Genomic DNA, 17,639 nt, shown 5'->3' on the forward strand with positions numbered 1-17,639 from the left:
GATAATGCTATTGCCCCTCGGTTCCAATTCAATCTTTGGTTGATCACTAAAAACCTCCTCCCTACTCAGGCGCTCCTCCATTCGTATAGAAGAATTGATTATACAGTCTATGCTTTTTGCAATGCCTTACCCAATTCTATTGATCATTTGTTCTTTCAATGTCCAACCTCAGCAACACTAGCTTACTTCTGGGCTACCAGGTGCAACCTCCCTTGGCAAATTAGACCTTGGAAGGAGACTATCAATTGGGCATTGAAATTTCTAGCCCCTCGGTTCCAATTCAATCTTTGGTTGATCACTAAAAACCGCCTCCCTACTCAGGCGCTCCTCCATTCATATGGAAGAATTGATTATACGCCCGTGCTTTTTGCAATGCCTTACCTAATTCTATTGATCATTTGTTCTTTCAATGTCCAACCTCAAAGCAACACTAGCTTACTTCTGGGCTACTAGGTGCAACCTCCCTTGGCAAATTAGACCTTGGAAGGAGACTCTCAATTGGGCGTTGAAATTCCTAGCCCCTCGCTTCCAATTCAATCTTTGGTTGATCACTAAAAAACGCCTCCCTACTCAAGCGCTCCTCCATTCGTATGGAAGAATTGATTATACAGTCTGTGCTTTTTGCAATGCCTTACTCGATTCTATTGATCATTTGTTCTTTCAAAGTGCAACCTCAGCAACACTAGCTTACTTATGGGCTACCAGGTGCAACCTCCCTTGACAAATTAGACCTTGGAAGGAGACTCTCAATTGGGCGCTGAAATTCCTAGCCAGTAAGGACTTCTTCCACTGTATCGCGGCTTTTTCGTTCGGTGCCCTATGCCATTTGATTTGTAAGAAGAGAAATAGTATTATCTTTCAAGGTGAAGCTATGGTGATCTCGGCTTTGAAGAATCACCTCATCAAGGTCGTCAAAGATAAAGTTATCACTTTTAGCAATGTTCCGCCTTCCTCAAGAGACAAGAGACTTTAGAGAAATTGGAGCTTTGATCCCTCAGTTTTTGGTTAAGAGCTTTTGCCTCCTTTGCTATCTTCGTCTTGCTTTATTGCTTTTGCCTCCTTAGGCTCTCCACTCTTCGTTCTTCTTTTCTGCTGGCTGAGGTTCGGTAGTTTGTTTTAGGTTGGCTTTGTTTTGTCTAGGCTTATTTCGCCTTCTCCTTTTGTGCTGTTGCCCTCGAGGCTTTTCTTCAACTCCCTTCCACTCCTTTTGCAATAGCAGTTAGAGTGCAAGTGTTTGGCGCCGTTTTGTATATTGTCCATAACTCAATATATTTTATTTCTTTTACCAAAAAAATAAAAATAAACGTAGGTAATAAATCGGGCAATAAATCGAAATTATTTATGAAATACATGAATGAATATTCATTATACTCATCTTGTCTAATGTATTATTATGGTACATTTGTATCATACATTATAAGTACATCTCCATATACAATGAAGGTTCATCTCCCTATCCAATACATGTATCATTCGATATATTGATATTAATGATAAGCGCATTATTGTTTTCCTATAAATAGGAACTTAGTTTTTGTTGTAGACATAACAGTCACTGGAAATAAAATCTTTTCCTATGATTTTCTCTACTATCTTTGGTGTTTACCTACTTTCTCTTCTCAATTTCTTTAGTCTCTCTATTACATATTTGCTACACAATATTTTACAACACGTTATCAGCACGAAGATCTATCGACTATGCAAGGTAGGTGTTTTCTTTTTATTAATCAACTTATACTTCATCTTCTTCTATCGATTCTTCATTTTTTATTTTTCTTGGCCTGAAGCTAAATTTCAAATCTAAAAGTATCCTTCTGCTCTTGAAGTTGCGGTGGATATTTGGAAATTTTTTTAATTAATAAGGATTTATTTTTGTAAGGATTATGGTAAATATTGAAAAGCCCAAATTCCACATCTTGGAAGTGAGTGGAAAGAATTATCTATCCCGGTGCCTTGATAAGGAAATGCATCTTCAAGAGTAAGGTCTTGCTAATGCAATTACAGAAAATGGAACCTCAAATGAAAAGGATAAAGCAAATGTGCTGATTTTTATTCGCTGTCATTTGCATGAGAGCCTACAAACTCAATATTTATTCGTTCGAGACCCTCGAATCCTGTGGAGGAGGTTGAATGATAGGTATGATCATACCAAGACTGTTATCCTCCCTCAAGCACAATATGACTAACAAAATCTCAGACGGCAAGATATTAAATTAGTGTTTGACTATAATTCTGCTTTATTTGATATTATTTCTCGGCTTGAGTTATGCGGTATCAAACTTGCTGATGTGCAATTGTTAGAGAAAACTTTCTCTACCTTCCATGTTTTGAATATTGTATTGTAACAGCAATATCGGCAACATCAGTTTGCCACATATTATGAATTAATTTCTATGCTCCTCACTACCGAGCAAACTAATGAATTGCTGCTAAAAAATCATGATCTTAGACCATCTAGTTCAAAAGCATTGCTTGAAGCACATGCTAACTTTGAAAAAAATACTGGTCATTTTAAAGGCTATAAATGCAGGCAAGAATATAATCCTAAAAGGGATGGCAAGAAATTTAACCGCCCTAGGAAATCTAACTTTGGCCTAAATCATGGCAAAGAAAAGAAACCAAAAAAGGTGATTAATGAAAATATTTGTCATCGTTGTGGCATGATTGGGCACTGGTCACGTACTTATCGTATGCCAAAGCACTTTGTTGACCTATACAGTGTATCTTTCAAAAATACGGGCAAGCATGGTGAATCTCATACCATTGAAATCAATCCTATGGCCATAACCGTTGTTGAGACCAACAATATTTATCACCCTCTTGCTCTTGAAGTAGCAAATGCATCCCTGGATGTCTCTGATTTCTTTAAGGACTATGATTACTTTGATGAGGCATCGATTGGCGGATGATAATTTGAACTTCGAATTTTATGATTCTAATAATTTCTTTTTAGTTGTTTCGCTTTAAATGTATTACTTTTTTATTGTTCTTCCATATGGTTATGAAATGCTTATGAAACTTATATAATATTTATTTGACTCTATAACTAAGATGCAAAAATTAATTAGCCCCAAAAGTGGTTATATGGCTCAATTGAGGGAGAGATATTATGAACTATGCATTACAGCATTAGTATGCGGCGAGTTCACAAGATGCAAGATTGATTAGCCCCAACAGTGGCTATATAACTCAATTGAGGGGGAGATATTATGAACTATGCATTGCATTTTTTTTTCTTTTTGTTCGGTTTTTTTTTCCCATAGGTTTTTTTTTTTTTTTTTTTTTTTTGTGACCCAGAACCTCGTACAACCGGCAAAACCGCCGAGTAAACTTGGAGGGACACGTAAGCGTGAGGACCCACCACCCATAGCTTAAAGTTTTTAACGAGGCAATTAATGTATCCATAAAATTGAGAGATCATAAAAATTTTGCTCGACACTCTTTTTCCCTTTTGTCCGGTTTTTTGTCCCATTAGGTTTTTCCGACTTAAGGTTTTTAATGATGCAGTATCATTCGATGCACATTCGTAATGAGTACAATGAATATTCAAATGGGAGTGTTATGAAATACATGAATAAATGAAATACATGAATGGATATTCATTATATTCATCTTATCTAATGTACTTATTATGGTATATTTATACCATACATTCTAAGTACATCTCTTTATACAATAAACATTCATCTCTCTATCCAATACATGTATCATTCGATACATTGAAATTAATGATAAGTACATTCTTGTTTTCCTATAAATAGGAACTTAGTTTTTGTTGTAAACATAATAGTTACTGGAAATAAAATCTTCTCCTCTGACTTTCTCTACTATCTTTGGTGTTTGTCTATTTTCTCTTCTCAATCTCTTTATTCTTTTTATTACATATTTGCAACGCAATATTTTACAACAAAATTAATTGGGAAATATAAAATTGGGTTATAGAAATATGGAATAACCAGATCTTTCCGCTTCTTACGTTGTCAATGTCTTCCATCAACACCGTTATGGTAACATATTAACGGGCAAGTATCATATAATAAATGCGGATAATAAATCGGGCAATAAATCATAATTAATTGGGAAATATAAAATTGGGATCATATTGGAAATAATAAAATATAACAGCCGTTTAGTTTATACATGGGACGGAGGTTTCTTCTGATTATTGCAACTCAATGAATAAATAAATAATTGAGATGATGCACCGAGTGAAAACACTTTAACATTCGGCTGAACCCGATGATTACCTTGCCCTATATATACGAACAGACGCTTTCTTCTTAACTCAAACACTGTCCCAAACCAAATAGGCGGGCGTACAGAGAGAGACAGCGAGAGAGAATGGCACCGCTCGATGAAACGTTAAGTGGCCAAGTCCAAGTATGGAAGCTGATGTATGCGTACGTGGACTCAATGGCACTGAACTGCGCGGTGGAGCTCCGGATACCTGACATCATCCACTCGCTGGGCGGGGGCCTGTCACCTTGGCTCAAATAGCCTCCCACATCCCCTCCCCATCTGTCAAAACCTGCGTCCTCGGCCGCATCATGACGCCCCTGGTCCGCAAGAACATCTTCTCCGCGCACTACAACGGCAGAGAGACGCTCTACGGCCTCACCCCGTCGTCGAGATGGCTCTTACAAGGGGCTGGGCACCTCAACCTCGCGCCACTTGTACTGCTGGCGGGCCATCAGTATATGGTGTCCCCGTGGCACAGCCTTAGTGACTACATCAAAGACGGGGGATCATTCCCGTTAAAGAGGGCTTATGGTTGCGAAATGTGGGACTTGGAGTCCCAGAACCCTGAATTCAGCCGCACGTTCCGTGATGCGATGGCGTGCTCGAACAAGCTCATGATGAAAGCTATCGTGGATGCGTACAAGGATGGGTTCGAGCGCGTGGGATCTCTGGTGGACGTTGGAGGCGGGACGGGCAGTGCCGTAGCCGAGATAGTGAACGCATACCCGCACATCAAGGGGATTAACTTCGACCAGCCTCACATTGTTGCTGCCGCGCCAGCGCACGGCGGGGTCAGTCATGTCGGGGAGACATGTTTGAGGCCATTCCAAGTGCTGATGCTGTTTTCATGAAGGTAAGTGTACTTGGCGCTTATTCTATGGACTCACATGAATTGAGTGCACTCAGTACTTGCTCCTCTGCTTAGCGATTCATTTGCTAATGTTTGTCATATAGTTTTAAATAAAAAAAATTAGTAAACGATAAGTATTTTCATAAGCACTGAAAATCTTCAACTGAATTTTAAAAAGCTAGTTTATACTAACAATAAATGGGAAACCCCGGGCATCAATTCCTCATGATCTCTATCGCTGCATCTCCTTCGGAAGAATGTCACTCTTGGATATGATTGTTCAACTTCTAATGCACAAACTGCAAATGACAATCGACGCATTGAACATTCATGATTTAATAAGTCATGATCGATTCACAACTAAAATTTTCATCTTCCTCCTTTGTACAGTGGATCCTGCATGATTGGAATGATGAAGATTCTGTAAGGCTTTTGAAGAACTGCAGGAGAGCTGTAGCGGAAAAGAATGGCAAGGTGATCCTGGCGGAAGTTGTGTTGCGACCAGAGGGCGATGGCCTCTTCGACGACACGGGGATAGCTTCCGATCTGACCATGATCACTCAAACCGGAGGTAAAGAGAGGACCGAACCAGAGTGGAAGAAGCTTTTGGAGGAAGGAGGCTTCCTCGCTGCAATATCTTTCAAACCCCTTCCTTGTTGTCCATCATTGAAGCCTTCCCAGCTTGATTGTGGTTTATTCAGAGATTGACTACTTGTCGGCTACTTATTATGTATTTATGTTTTTCTACTAGAGCCTCTTGTCGAATTGGTTTAGTGATTAAGCGTTCGATTTGGATAAAAAAATTATATGTCCAAATCAAAGCGTCTTCCAATTATATTAGCCTAGGGGGTTACACTCCATACATGTGGATGAGGCGACTTATTTGTATTTGTGTGGTTAATAAAGCCGAAAAGTTTTATTATCCCATGTTATATATAAAATCATGAAAGTTATGGGGAATCGCTTAATTATATTCCAGTTGTTTCTAACAATATTAATAACACAGAATAACAAATATGAAATAATGATTTCTTTAGGCTTTATAAATATTATTTTGGGTCACGTGCATAATATAACATTTAAGAGACTTAAATAACCACTCCCGTTGATATATGAATATGATGACAATTATTGCAACAGCAATACTAATAAGACCATATATTCATACTCCTTTTTTTTTAAGATCCAACAGGACGGGGAATTTTCGCACCACCTCCCGCTCATCTTCCTTGCCTCGTGCTGGTGACCCTGAGCTCTTTTGTCCTCATCTACATGTCCCCCCTTCCTCTCTATTGGCTTTCCTCCTCATCACGAAGCAAGCACAAGACCTCTCTCATCAATGGAGCGTTCCGCTTGGCCTAAGAACCTCTCCTCCAGCCGAAAGCATGCGATCCAGGATCTCCTCCCTGCCCAGAATCCCATGAAGAAGCTTACAGATCTATTGGACGCTCACTCTCAAACTGGCAACAAAACAGGGCCGGCCCTATTTTCGGAACATCTGGTCGTCAGCTTCCTCGGTTCGCTCAGCAACACCCAATCCCTATCAAGCAGCGCCGAGTCCGGCAAGGTCTTGCAGGCCCTCCCGAGACCAACGCCTGTGTCAAATCTGAGGTCTCCGAGGGAAGTGAGAGCACCAACACCCCGCTCCCTAGGTAATCAAGGGCCAAAATTCGTGTTCTTTTACTTCTCACTTTCATTGAAATGTAATTTATCTATTAAGTGGTGTTCCACGTAATTAAAAAATTAAGTAAAGTTTCTTTTTGGCAGAACAATTGCATATAAGGTGTGAAGATCTCTTAAAATTTAGTAAAAAGAGAAGACATGAGAAGATAGTTTCACTGTTTATATGATTTTGAGACGTGACAGATCATGTTTGGATTATAACAAACTTGTCTAACTTACTAAGGATAGAATTTGTTTTTTGGTTATTTCATTTATCTTGTTTTTGGGCAGAAGGATGAAAGAGGTTTTACATGAAGCTAAATTATAATATGGGTCCAAGTAATTCTAACATGAAACGTAATATTACTCATTTTTGCACAGAAAGACTTCAGACACACGGACAAGACTAGATCAGAATTTGATCGCCAGTGGCAACAATGGAGGACATATCATTGCACTTTTCTTCATGCACGCTGACTCCCAAGCTTTCTTGAAGAAGTCCAACCTGAGCGCTACGTTCCCTTCACACTTCAGCCGAATAAAACAAAAGACAGAGAGCTTCTATTTGCATTAAATGGAGGCAGCAATTTTGGACTTTCCTCTTGCGGCTGCACGCTTCCTTCTGACCACAATCTTCATTCTTGAACGAGACACGTGCATAGTAATCAATGCACGGATAACAAAAGTCAAAAGACGTTTGCCAAAATTACTCAATTTAACTTGCACAGTATTTATTTGATGTTTTTAAATTCGAAATATAATTTAATAATTATTAATTATTTTCATCTACTTTCCATCTTAGTTAACAAGTCTATTTGGTATTGTTTTGTCACCTTAGGGCACGCATCACAAAATTTCTTAAACATAAATCAATTTCTAACAAGAAATTAATTTCTCAATTTATATTTCATTGATGAGTTTCTGAGTAAAGAAACGTGTTTGATAACAATTCAAAATTTATATTTTTGAAATAAAAATTCGTTTGATAACAGAATAAAATTTATATTTCTAAGAGTGGCAACCATCGGCTTCCGGTGGCTGGAGTTTGACGTCCAGTGATTGGCATTCAGCATTCAAGGACCGGCGGTGGGCGGCCAAAGTCCGGTGACCAGCGGCGGGCGACCAAAGTCCGGTGACCAGCGGCGGGCGGCTAAAGTTCAAGTCCATCACCGTAGTTCAACGACTAGCAACCGACGTCCAACGTTCGGAGTTCAACATTCGATGTTCGACATCCGAAGTCCGGCGGTGGGTGGCCAAGTGGTCAAAGTCTAGCGACGGGTGGTAGGCGGTGGACATTCGGCGGCCGATGGTGAGTGGCGACGGTCAACGGCGAACATCCGGTAGTTGGTGGTGAGCCTTTGGCATCCAACGATTGGTGATGAGTGGCCAATGACCGGTGGGTGTCCGGCATCCGACGAGTGGCAAGTGGGCGACGAACGGTAACGAGAGTGAATGATAAGGAAAATTTTGATTTCTCATTTTTGTTCCAAAAAAAAAAAGCTAAAAATTTTAACTTCGATTTATGCTTCGAATCTATTTACGGAATAGAAATCTGTTCTGAAATAGAAAATAAAATTGTGTTACCAAACGGATTTATATTTCAAACTTCTTCCAGGGAACAGAAAAATAGATAAATAGATAAACATAAATGTTGTCATTCGTGCTTTTAATCTGCAAGTCATTTTCATTTTTGGAGTCCCCACTAATTAATTTGTGGCAAATCGATTAAAAATCCAAATAAATTATTGGGATTTTTCTTTTTATTCTTATGCAATCGAGAAATTTGAATCGGGACTTTATTATACTAGTTAATATCCTTTTGATACCTAATCTTATTTAAATATTAGGTAAAACATTTATGTAGCATTTTATACCAATCACAAGTCTTAAAATTCAATTCATAACTAGATTAAGGAAATAGCAATCCATGCATTATAAGGGCTTAATTGGAATAAAGGAAATGTAATAACAACAATTTGACATTTATCTCCAAGGACCTTTACACGATTTCCTTCTTCTTCTTCTTTTTTTTTTTTTTTACCTTTTAAGTATTTTCACATATCTTAAGGAAAAACCACTAAAAACTAATTTTCAAGGGCATGCAAAAGACTGGGGAACCGCTCGAAATCGGATCGGATTGGAATTGGAACCGGCGATTTCCATGGAGGTTGGTTTGATTCCTAATTTCAATTAAGTGAAATTAGTGAGTACTGGTTCGATTCTCGATTCTAGACGTGGAACCATCCACCCACTCACCTAGGATATATATTTTTGAAAAGAAATTATATCTCAATTACTTATTTATTTTATATTTTTCTACCAAAAACACACACACACACACACACACACACACATTATCAATTAATTTTGTCTCTTGGATGTGTAATAAGATTAACCCCCTACTTCTTTTTTCATTCTAATAATCTATCTACTTGTTTTCTTAACTAAAACAAGATAAACAAACGTAAAAGGAATGAGATAATCGATTAAAGATGTCCATAAGAGCTAATGGCTCATTTTAAGAGTATAATTGGATCTCTCCTTAGCCATTCCCATGATTAAATTAGATTGATGTTGAAAAAAAAATGAATCAAGCGATCAATGTTTGAACTTCTATAGAGCATAGAACTTTTAATATGGAGTCTAATTCTCCACATGTTTCCGATGTTGAGAAACTTTAAGAAGATCACATCACAACCTTAAAATAAAATTAAGTTTTTACTCAACGTGTATTGTCTAATTCGTTTTGCCTTATAATTTTCAATCCTTAATTAAAATCAATGGCTGGGGAATCGGACTGATATGGCGATCCGATTCTCGAGTGAATCCATGAAACTAACAGGTGGATCTTGATTCTAATTTTTCGCAACCAATCATTAATAAGCTATTCCAGCTTCAAAGGTGGAACTGGCCAACCGGACTATGCTCACTCTTACTATTTTTTAAAGCTTTTTCTGATTTTTTATTAAAAAATATTTTTAATTGATTTAATCCGAAAATAGGGACCTGGGTCGGGACTGAACTGGGTCTAACGGTAGGCCTAGTCTGCCTGGCCTAAAATGAGACCCAACAAAAAGACTAAGCTAAATTTAAACAAGCCCACATGTTAATAAGAAAATGTGTCCGGCCCAAGGACCTAACCCTAAAAACCTAGCAAACCTCTCGCTCAACCCCGTGGACCCGACTCCGACCCGACTTGCGTGCTTGCTCCTTCGTTTGCCGCATTGCTGACCTCGCCACGACGAGAATGGCCGTAGTGAACGACGCCGTTCGTCTCAGGCTGGCTACGCCCCCTTCCAGCAATGCCTCGGCTAGCCAAGGTTGAGGGCTAAGCCTCCGCCTGGCTGGCCGCTGCCACCAGCCAAGACCCAGCTCGGCTTCCCCCACACTCGGCCGAGATCTCTCCTGGTCTCGACCCTTCGTGCAACGCCCAAACAATGAGTAGACGATCGCTCAAAGTTCAAGAAAAGAGATTCTCAACACAAACTTTTAAGCGCCAAAGACTTGTTCATAAAATTCTAAACATAAGTGAACGTATCGAACAAGTAATATAATGATAAGAAATAGTATCATCCCACAGAGATCGATGATAAATAAACTAATTAAATACTAAAATAGATTAATTCTAAAATTTATCAACAAATTAAAATATAATTGAAAATAAATTAGAAACAAAATTTAGAGACTAAATGCAATAAATCAATTAGATAAATATGTTAGAGCATCCGATTTCACCATAACCACTAGATATGAATTTCAGATTGTTGTGGGTACAAGAACGATATCAAACATGTGATAGCGGAATTTTTTAATCTATTTACTATCCTATCTCTAGGTATAGCAAACCTATTTTCCCTTAGTAATCCACTATATCTCTATGTGAATTAAAATAAACATGAGTGCATTAAAAACTATGAATATTCCCAGTTTATAATGAGTCTTTTGGATCACCTTATCACCGAAAGTTACACAAATAATGTGACATCCCGATTTTCCAATTCTATTTTCAATAAATTGAGACGGGCATTTCGTTGGCACGGATATAGTTCTTTTCCTTGAGTCGGCCACTCATGTGAAAGCTAGTCTATCGGGTGAAGTCATTAAGAAATTATAATGCATCGGACTCGAGAATTTGGCCAGGAAGCGACCTTTCGACCGAGCTAATCTGCAAGGGTCATTACGGCACAAATAAAAAATCGATTAGAGACCGGAGATAGGTCGACTCGACAGAGGCATGTGATCAAGTGTGGGTGATTCCACCAGATCGCATAATCATTGTCGATCGACACTGGGCCAACTTTTCTATCGATTGGGTACCCTGTGTTCGTATTTGAAATCTTGAGATTACCCCGACAATCGAAAGTCGCCAATGTTTCAAAGATGTACATTGTGGCTTGAGATGATCAACCACAGGTCAGATGCATGAAAATTTCTAAAGGCTACTTGGTAGGTTGGGCCGTGCTAGTATCGTGCCAAAGTGAAATTAACCGTGAAATTGAGATCGAATTCAGAAATTGGAAGTCTGGGTATGTCACAAATCATTTTAGGAACATTGACTAATCTTTGGAAGATTTTTCATGCAAGCCGAGTTTTTCAGCAAAATAATTAGAGAATGGCTAATTTGGCTCGAGAAATTAGTAGGCCCTTCTTTGGTCACGTTTTTGGGACTTAAGTTGGTTCTATGGACAAGTGAAGATGTGAATTGAAGTGTGGTGATATTGGATTAATTTTATGAACTTCAATTGGACTCAATTGGAAGAGAATTGAATGGAATTGGAGAAATTAGTGTACAAGAATTGGACCCCAAGGAAAATGAAATTGCAACCATTGGAAAAGGTTGTGAGAGGTTTGGAGATAGTGGGGTATGACATCACTTGATGATGTCATGGTGGGCCATTGTGTGGGATTAAAGAAAGAGAAAAAGAAAATAAAAAGGGCCCCCCCTCCTTCTCTCTCCTCTCTCTCTTCTCCCTCTCCCTTCCGTTGGTTTCTCCTCCATCTTCTTTGTGCGAAAGACCAGAAAATTTGCAGAGGAAGAAGCCGGAAGCAGTCCTTCGCCGTCCGCCTCCTTCACCGCTCGTCGCCGCCGCCGGTGCCGCGTTGTCGCCGCCGTTCGCGCGCGCGCAGCCGCGCGTTCATTCACCGTCGCCCTCTCTCCTCCATCTCGGGTTCTTGCTCGAAGACCCATCGATCCGAGCTTGTCGAAGAAGCCGTAGCCATGGTCGTCGCCGTCGCCCGTTTGCGAGCTCGCCGTCGCTACCCGTCCGCCCGCGCCGCCCGCGCTTGGCCGACGCCCAGCCGTCTTCGTGGCCTCTGCTCGTGCGTCCCGGGGGCTGTTCGGCCAGCTAAGGCCGCGATTCAGTCACCTCCGGCCACCGTGAGTCCCGCCAAGCTGCAGCCGCAGCTTCTCCGCCATTCCTCTGCCCATTCCGGCACCGGATCCGCCTCCTCCAGCCCCAAATCAGTGGCTGCAAAAATGGGTATGGCAGCACCTATTTGGCCCGTTTTGGCAGTCTTCCCGAGCTCGGATGCTCGGCCCGCCTTGAGGAAAGTCGATCCTCGCGTCGTCCTCGTCGTTTTGGTTTGCTCGGCTCGTTAATCCGGTGAGTTTAACTCACTAAACCTTGATTAGAGGGTTAATGATGCTTTATGGGTGCTTAGTTTATGTTAAGTGTTATTAGGTGGTTAGTTTAATTTATTTGAGTGTAGATTATATTAAGGTGTTTGATTAACTTAAATTGTGTTTAATTTAAGGTTAAGTGAGTGGTTATATTAATATAAACTGTGACGTGACATAAAAGGAATTTACTTTTGATTTATTTAAATATTTCGAAATTGTTTAATAATTTAATAATATTATATTATTCGAAATTATTAAAATATTATTATTTAATTATTTTCGGAATAAATTTAATTAATTATTAAATTCTGAAAATTTTGTCAAGACCCTAAATTCTCAGAATTTCGTGTTTGGTCGCTGTCCGGTGTAGTCAGATTTTGAAATTGATGATTGGCTATTATAAATTGAGTGTGGATTGTGAAAAGTATGGATTTTATTTAGAAAATTTCAAGTGTCGAGTTTGGCATTGAAATTGGATTGTTAATGGTTAATATCGTAATTGGATTATGTGAGTGAAATGTAAAGTATCTAGGGATCGGTATCGAATTGTCGTGTGCTAGTTGAAAGACTCGGGTCGCAGTAGTGGCTAGGCCGACTGGATCCTTATTCTGCTAGAAATGTCGTCAAAAGAGTGACGTGGCTCGGGTCGCAGTAGTGGCTAGGCCGACTGGATCCTTATTTTGCTAGAAATGCCGTCAAAAGAGTGACGTGGCTCGGGTCGCAGTAGTGGCTAGGCCGACTGGATCCTTATTCTGCTAGAAATGCCGTCAAGAGAGTGACGTGGCTCGGGTCGCAGTAGTGGCTAGGCCGACTGGACCTTTATTCTTCTAGAAATGCCGTCAAGAGAATGACGTGGCTTGGTCGCAAAGAGTGGCGAGACCGACCGGACCTTTATTCTTCTAGAAATGCCGTCAAGAGAATGACGTGGCTTGGTCGCAGTAGTGGCGAGACCGACTGGACCTTTATTCTTCTAGAAATGCCGTCAAGAGAATGACGTGGCTTGGTCGCAGTAGTGGCGAGACCGACTGGACCTTTATTCTTCTAGAAATGCCGTAATGTTAGTAGATAGCCGATCTGCGAGTAGGCTATGCCCTTGTGTGGCAGTGAATAACAATTGGAATGAATGTTGAGTGTTGTTGATGTGTCGGATTATGGGACGGAATTGTGTGGCATGGAATGGGATGTGTCATAATGATTTAGTCTTATAATCAGGACCCTCGCGGTTGTTGGTTATATGAAAGTGAATACGTTCCGGTTGTTTAAGTTCATATTACTATCTGTGGTTGAGTGATTTGAATTGCGCTAACCTGCAGGAAGGAACTGAGGCGAGGTAAGTCTTCTGTGTGATGTGGCTAGGCCACCCAGGGTTATTTTCTTTCTAATAGGGGTTTAGGGGGTTGAATTTCCTGAGACATCGTCTCATCCTGGTTGTGGGATTAAAATTTCAGGTCCCTGGTGAATGGAGCGACCAGATAGCTTTGGTTGGCCTTGAGGAGTTGCAGAGGTGAAGTCATAAGATTGGAGAACGTGTCCGACTTGTAGGTCGTAGGACAATTCCTTTTTAAGAGCTGGTCTTTTGTAGACTTTTGGCCGTAGACCTCTGTTTGTAATTCTGTTGAATTATGAAAGTGTTATGTTGTGGTTTTGCTTCCTGCTTGTCTATCCCGTATTTTATTGTCAGGGGTTTTATAATACGTTCCGCTTGTGCAATAATAAATGAATGGGGTCGGCGACACTACCTGGGAATGTCGCATTTGAATGACCATGGTGGGATGTTGGCGCGCTCGAGGTTCTGGGCATGACAAATAACGCAGTATATCTCTATCTACGTTTAATTCATGGTCATATATTATAATGAGCAATTACATATTATCACTTTTCAGTCTCAAACATGCACATTAGATCATTCAAGTGGTGGCCAGTCACTCAAAAGCATTAAGCACAATAATATATAACTCACATGAATGAAATCAATTGTAAAACATAAAAATCATGAAATTCACATCATTATGGTTATGCTACATCGTAGCCCTAACAAAAGAAAATTAGAACATAGTAGAATAAGAAATAAAAATATAAATCAAACCCAATATCTTGAATTAAAGAATAAGAATTATGTCATCACTTTTGTCTTCCTTTCAAAATACTTGAAAAACTCTCAAAAGAATGAAAAACGATCTAATTTAGGCATTATATCGAACACTGGATATATGCAAAGAGAATGGTGAGAAACGGGGACAACCGAGTCCAAGCTCGAGCCGGGGTTCAAAGCAACAAACAAGCAACGCCCAACAATCACAGCACACACGCCAACGAGGTCAAAGACTCGCATAAAATGGACAAAACAGCTCGGTTTGGCGAGCTCGAAACAAGGCGTGGGAAGAGGGCAGAATAGAGGTGGTCGGTGTGCGCACCCTACCCGGCTTGGCAGCATTGGACAGTGGATGAGCTCGATAGATTGGGTTACGTCCGTTCGCCACGCGCGTCTCCGAGCTGGGATCCTCGGGAAGCCAACTCCAAATCAAGAAGATCAATGAGAGACCCCCTCGAACCCCACCATAGCCTTGGCGCGGGAAAGGGACCTTCGGCGGGTCACCGGCCACGATCGAGGCACGGTGGACACCAAACACACTCTCTCGACCTCCACCGTTGCTCTCTCTCTCTCTCTCTCTCTCTCTCTCTCTCTTTCTCTCTCTCGCCTGGGTCCCCTCTCCCCTTTTGCCCGAGGCCCTATTTATAGGCCGAGGGGGCCGGTCGGCGAAGGCACTTCGGCCACCGATCTTCAGGGTGCCAACTAGCTTCCCCTTTTGCCGAATCAGTGGCACCTTGCTCATCACCTCCGCCGGCTTTGCTCTGCGCTTTGTGTCCTTGCTTGTGGGAGCGAGAAGAGGAAGAGGAGAGGAGGCCGGGCCAGGAGATGTGCTGGGGCAAGACGGGCCAGGCCGGGCTGGAGAAGAAATAAAGGATGGGCATAGTCCAGTGGAAAAAGAAAAGGGGCTGGGGCCAAGCCCAGCCCCCTTTCTGGCGCCTTTTTTTCCCCTTATATATAAAATAAAAATTAGTTGATGCGAATAATACCAATGCCTTTGTGATGTGAAAATCATTTCTTGTTAGTGCTAAATTAGTCCATAATTTTCCTTACAATTTAATAATAAATATTTAATCAAAATTTAAATGTTAGCTCTTGGTATTCGAGGGTGAATTTGAAAGGAGAAGGTCATTACGAAACCAAAAAGTGTTTCCGGGTCCGCTTGCGTTGGAAATTGCAGGGTACAATCAAGAAGAATCAAACCATGCTCCCAAGGCAGTTTCTTGATCTCAGCCTGGTATCGGCCACGGTGAGGCGGATAAGATGTAGGGACGACGAAGAGAGGACGAAGGATGGTTCGAGATCACCATTGGCCAACATGGAAGGTGCATCATCGGTAGACAGACAGATGTAGGGACGACTCCATCCCCCCAAGTTTCAACACTAACCTCATTGCCGAACAAGAAGATGGCGACGACAACCCCATTTTCTTCAGACTTTCTATCGGTGAATCATGAGCAAAAGTTGCCCAGTGAGGATGATCTGAACCCTCACGGCCCCAGCCATTGCGACAATAGCAACAACAATCAATCTACGTCATCCGATTACTATGCTGTATTCAAATATGACGGGGAGATGTGTCGTGATCAAGGGGATATGTTGTGGCCTGACTGTTTTGATGATCTGCGGGACCTTTTTCAATGTTGATTTTGGTGTAGGTTTGTTGATGTGACATCCGGATTTCACCGGACCTCAAATATGTAACTGTCTGAGATGGGTCGACGAATTTGTTGTCGGACTACGTCGTTGGCACCACTTGTGGATGCCGTTTCATCACCACACTTACCATATCGAAACGTCACGTTTCGTCACGTTCTTGCAATAGTACCTCATCTAGAAATTTCTTCACGCGACGTTGCCACAAGGCTAACATCTTCGGCATCGATACCTTACCAAGTGACCTTTTTATTCACGCGAAGACGTAGACTTCCGGAGTTTCAGCTACATTAGAACATGCATTCCCATGCAAGACCATGCAAAATCAGGGTCGGTTCTCCACAGCTGAACGGCAAAAAGGGAAATAAAGGCTTCGACAATGCTGGCGAAGAAGGCCACGCTCACGTCCATCTGGGGGTCAACAAAGGAGGATTGTTGACCGAAGTGTGGCCAGCAACGGCCACGTTGCTTCTCGCTCGGCTGCCAGCAAATCTCAAGACCCCTGCATGCGGAAGACACGTCCTTTCTCCAACTGTTGACGTGCGAGCGCCCTCTCCTTATTCGGTCAGCGTACCGAGTGCAAGAGCAAGGAGTCGGACACGTCCCTTGCATGTGCATGCAAGCTGTCCCATTGCCAGCGCCGGATCTCTTGCTTGTCTTCTTATTCGGCTGCCACCGAAACTTTGTATTGTTGACTCATGAAGTCAACAAATGGTGAAGACAGCGCAATTGGTTGAGAATCCTCTTTCATCACTGAAGTCAAGAGTTCGAAACTGTGTGTTGCTAACGATTTAAGTGGGGGGATTATAGTGGTGGGTTGCTGTACTAGTCTTCCCCGAGATATAGGGGCCTAGTTTTCAGGAGCCTTTCGGGCACGGGGGACATGTGACGGAGTCCTCGGTCACAAAAAAAAAAAAATGGTGAAGACAACGGCAGAAGGAGCTGCGCTCATTCTTGAACACCATTCTCTCAATTTGTGCAACACCTCCATAGAAATTTTCTCTCTCTCTCTCTCTCTCTCATTTCATCTTCGTCCACCGCTGAGCCAATTTAGCCGCCTTAGCCGTGCCCGTAGCTGCCACACCACCACTAGCCACCAACCTCCTTTGTCGCTATCTAGCTCATCTCGATCGTGCAGCAACTCATGGTCCATTTGCCGTCGACGCCACCAGCTGTGTTCCCGCTCTACCATTTGCGCCGTCCAACTCGCCTTAGCTGCACTCGTGACTTGCAAGCTCCCGGATTCGCCTTGTCATTGACGCCCCAAACCAAAGGCAAGTCGATATCTACTAACCTATAAGACGCGAATGCTATCATTGCTTGGTGAAACTGTCTCGTATATTAAGATTATTTTGGTATACTTGCGCTGAATTGTGAACTTGGAGGTTATCGAGTTGATTCTGAGCTATATGGGAAAGGATTTTTTAACTATTGTGGTCGAGTCCGAATTGGAGGCCACGGATGTGCCGATTTCCAATATTTCGAAACTCTAAGATTTTATGTGTGTGAACTACTTTGAAAAC

General features: G+C 41.5%; 1 pseudogene; it reads left to right on the forward strand.

The window, feature by feature from the left end:
• The first annotated feature begins 4,341 nt into the window (after window positions 1-4,341).
• On the forward strand, window positions 4,342-5,775 carry LOC120295665 (annotated as a pseudogene).
• Window positions 5,776-17,639: the final 11,864 nt, after the last annotated feature.

The sequence above is a fragment of the Eucalyptus grandis genome, chromosome 1 (genome assembly GCF_016545825.1).
Source record: "Eucalyptus grandis isolate ANBG69807.140 chromosome 1, ASM1654582v1, whole genome shotgun sequence".
Classification (NCBI taxonomy): Eukaryota; Viridiplantae; Streptophyta; class Magnoliopsida; order Myrtales; family Myrtaceae; genus Eucalyptus; species Eucalyptus grandis.